The sequence below is a fragment of the Eleutherodactylus coqui genome, chromosome 2, assembly GCF_035609145.1.
Source record: "Eleutherodactylus coqui strain aEleCoq1 chromosome 2, aEleCoq1.hap1, whole genome shotgun sequence".
Taxonomy (NCBI): domain Eukaryota; kingdom Metazoa; phylum Chordata; class Amphibia; order Anura; family Eleutherodactylidae; genus Eleutherodactylus; species Eleutherodactylus coqui.
The window spans coordinates 282,141,885-282,146,305 of NC_089838.1; the positions used below are offsets into that span (position 1 = coordinate 282,141,885).

The 4,421-nt window shown below is 37.6% G+C and overlaps 1 long non-coding RNA gene across 1 annotated transcript; it reads right to left on the reverse strand.

The window, feature by feature from the left end:
• Positions 1 to 1,231: 1,231 nt before the first annotated feature.
• On the reverse strand, positions 1,232 to 2,437 carry LOC136610808 (uncharacterized). The gene is made up of 3 exons (XR_010790173.1): positions 2,392 to 2,437; positions 2,122 to 2,178; positions 1,232 to 1,447 (listed from the first exon to the last, which is right to left on the reverse strand). It is a non-coding gene; the product is annotated as an uncharacterized lncRNA (long non-coding RNA).
• Positions 2,438 to 4,421: the final 1,984 nt, after the last annotated feature.

Here is a 4,421-nt window from a genome sequence, read left to right on the forward strand (position 1 = left end):
CAAAAACACTTCAGGGCATAATGCAGGTATATTAGCTATTACAGATTGGTATATACCTGTACTTTATCCCCGCTACACTAAGGCTAATAGATCTACAAATGCCAAGGCTGTGTTTTCATCACATTTTGTGAACACATTCAGCGAATACGCTGTAATAGCTCCTGGCGAATACACTGAACATAGCCCCAGGCCCCCATTCACCAGACAGAGACCAAAAGATTGTCCTTTTAGCTTCCACTGGGGAATATGTATCAACATACTTAACTGTACACGCTAAAATAGCATATGGTATACATTATTTTAACATTGTGGCCAATAGAATATGTATGACACGACGTGCTTATACAGTTCGCTGTGTTGGAGCTTTCCATTTGAGTTATGTGTTGGGGTATATAGTTATATCAACTTATAGTTCTAATGTGAACAAAGCCTTATAGATATGACAAAATTAAATGTTTTCTTCCTCCAGTGATTTTTTTTATTCTTGAACATCATTGGAATCCATTTTTACATTTTATAGTTATCTAAATGGGGATCTTGCCCTAAGTAACCTAATTCATATACAGAAATGAGAATAAGATTTGAAAGAATCTTTTCGACTAGACCCATGGAGGGTGGTCTTCACTTCGTCATGTTCTGCTTTCATTAAAGGTGGTTATTCCCCAGGATAGGTGATACATGTATGATCACTAAGGGTTGGAACCTCTGGGGATCGATAGAATGACGCACTTTCAGTCGCCCTAGTAAATAAAGTGGTAGTGCACATGCTTGATGACCACTTTATTCACTGGCTATAGAGAAATTCAACAATGCGCTTGGCTATTTCCATCAGTCCCATAGATGTGAATGGATTGTTAGCCAAAGATGTGAACCACTTCTCTATTCACTACCTATGGAGATAGCCAAGCACATCGCTTGACTATTTCCATCAGTCCCATAGAAGTAAATGAAGTGGTGGTCACATTGCCACACCATTCACTGTGGTTCACGTTTCTTGTGATCCTTGGGGGTCGCAGAAGTCTGATCCCCAGCTATCTTACATTTATCACCTATGCTGTGCACAGGCAATAAATGTTTTTGGCTGACAAGTCTGCCAAACGATGTTCTTAAGTGAGTAAAAGAAATGAAAAAGGAGGGTGGAGCAAGACCCAGTGAGGGTAGTGGAATATTTATGGAGTACAAAGAGTTTTCAATGATTGAGTATTTTGAATGGTGGAGGTGCTGCCAACCAGATGACGCTCCACCAGTGTGGGCGTAAGTGTAGCGAAAAGGATGTGAAAAGAACTGGTATGGAGGCACAACACTCTAAGCTACTAGAAGATGTAGATCAAAGTCCAATGTGTGATGGTGAAAGCACTTCTTTTTTATTATTTTTTCAGAAATAAAAAACCAGCAATGGAATACGCGTTTCGGGGAAGAACCCCTTCGTCAGTTCGGCTGGATAGGACTGTGTGATAAGTACAAATAGATAATGGAGGAGTGATTAACAAAGAAAGGGGAGGAGAGGGGGAGAAAAAAAAAAAAAGAACAAAATTCATATACATAATGAAGTCTCACAAATGTGTCAATAAGAACAATAAATATATGATGAAAACATCGATCTGAACAGTGATAAAATATATATGAGACAAAAAACATAAAAGAATATGAGCATCCGTACATGTAAATTAACATGAGATTTATACAAAACAAATATCTGTTAAAATAGGATGAAGACAATCCGGAGTAAAATACCAATCTTAAAAGTACCAATATGAGAGCGGATGGACTCAAAATCGTGTGGTTGCTTTTAGCTGAATGGGATGACTACAGAATTAAAATGCATGTACAGCCTATTGGGAAATATGATATGATTGCTACACCCAAGGGGGTGCATAAATAAATGTGTATATGTATGTAAAAATGAGAAGAAAAAAAAATAAAATAAAATAAATAAATAAAAAAGGGAATCTATTGGAAAGCTACTTCAGAATGGTGTGCATTGACAGCATTGGGTTCATGGTGTGAGATAAAGTTAGGAAGAGAAAAAAAAAAAAAAGGGGGGGGGGGGAGAAGGGACACCTTTATGTAACCAACAAAAATGAGAATAAAACTAATTAGAAATTGAGATAAGGGGCTCACCAACAGGATGCCTAGGGGTGACACGATTCCAAAGATGTATAGAATGTGTCGGAGGTCCTGAAAATGAAGAATTGTCAGATTAGGGAAGATGTATGGATAATATATGGCAGAGGGTTCTAGCAGGGTAATTAAGTGCAGGGGGACAGTTAGATTGAACTGAGCACTGGAGGGATTTTTTTGCTCCTGATAAAGTCATACTAGGAAGGAAGGGGAAGGGAAAGGAATTGATGTGTAAATCTAAGTTATAGGATAAAAGAGAAGTTTGCTTACCTGTGTGCAGGAGGACAGGGGAGAGAAAAAAAATGCTTTAACAAGGGAGCTGAGGACAAGTCAGGGGTATAAATACCTGAGAGAGAGGGCGGGAAAAATAATTCAATGTTGATAGGCTTGACTAAAAAGGGGGCGTGGTTACAGGGTGCATGGATGGAATAGGGAGTTGGGAGGGGGATTCATGTACAAGGTAATTCCTATTGTTTGGTTAGTAAAGGGAGGGAGGTGTGGAGTAAGAAGAGGACTATGCTGGGGGTAAATAAGGAAAAACTAAACAATGTCTCTACAGTGACACCTATTGGAATGCAGCAATCCTGCAAATCAATGTTAATCTGGGGAAAGAAGGAAAGAGAGAGAGGGAAAAAATATATATAAATTAAAAAAAAAAAAATAAATAATAATAAATAAATAAATAAATAAAAATAAATTTTTTTTTTCTCTTCCTAACTTTATCTCACACCATGAACCCAATGCTGTCAATGCACACCATTCTGAAGTAGCTTTCCAATAGATTCCCTTTTTTATTTTTTTTTTATTTATTTATTTTATTTTATTTTATTTATTTTTTTTTCTTCTCATTTTTACATACATATACACATTTATTTATGCACCCCCTTGGGTGTAGCAATCATATCATATTTCCCAATAGGCTGTACATGCATTTTAATTCTGTAGTCATCCCATTCAGCTAAAAGCAACCACACGATTTTGAGTCCATCCGCTCTCATATTGGTACTTTTAAGATTGGTATTTTACTCCGGATTGTCTTCATCCTATTTTAAGAGATATTTGTTTTGTATAAATCTCATGTTAATTTACATGTACGGATGCTCATATTCTTTTATGTTTTTTGTCTCATATATATTTTATCACTGTTCAGATCGATGTTTTCATCATATATTTATTGTTCTTATTGACACATTTGTGAGACTTCATTATGTATATGAATTTTGTTCTTTTTTTTTTTTTTTTCTCCCCCTCTCCTCCCCTTTCTTTGTTAATCACTCCTCCATTATCTATTTGTACTTATCACACAGTCCTATCCAGCCGAACTGACGAAGGGGTTCTTCCCCGAAACGCGTATTCCATTGCTGGTTTTTTATTTCTGAAAAAATAATAAAAAAGAAGTGCTTTCACCATCACACATTGGACTTTGATCTACATCTTCTAGTAGCTTAGAGTGTTGCGCCTCCATACCAGTTCTTTTCACATCCTTTTCGCTAAACGATGTTCTTGACATTGTGTAAGACTCCAACCCAACTAGCTGTCACAGAGCTGGGACGAGTTTCGAATGGAGTCACAATGTCTGCACTGGACGCCGAGGGAGAAACTACCTGCTGTTATTATGCTGATAGGCTAGCTGAGCGGTCTGTCCACTTAGCCAGTTTATCAGTATTTCTCTCTAGATATTGATTCTGGTGCCTCTGCTCAGAAGACACTGATAATACATTTGTATATAGCTCTTTTGTAGGTGTTTGGTGGTTTCAGAGATAGCGTTGCAGTATTTTTTAAATTTCTGAGTTTCACTTTTGGACTTTGTACTCCTGACTGCGTCCTTTTGCGCTTCCCTGTAGTATTGACTATAATCTCACCTGGACTCTGACCTCAAGCTTGGCTTTCAGCTACTCTTTAGTCTTTTTCCTTTGGTATTGCATTTTGGGTTTTCCACTCTTTCGTTCTGCATTCTCACTGTCCCGTATAATACCTAGGGACTTTTAAGGAATCCAGTTAGGCTACTTCTGTGGGATCACCTTTTTCAGGGTGGGTTCTTCACTCCCTTTTAAAATCCAATTAAGTTGGATCCAGGGAAAGATCACAGACTCCTCTCCTCCTGGACCTTACTTTATCTCTGATACAGTCATTCATCTTGTACCTTGTTATCTCCTGTGTTCTTATATGTCATTCGGCTTGTCTTTAGTTTGGCTATTCTGAAAGGACTGAATAACGTGACACTTGCTTAAATGTTCCCAAACTCAACAAAATCAATCTTTTTGGGGATAATTTGACATGATGTGCCCACTCCTATACTT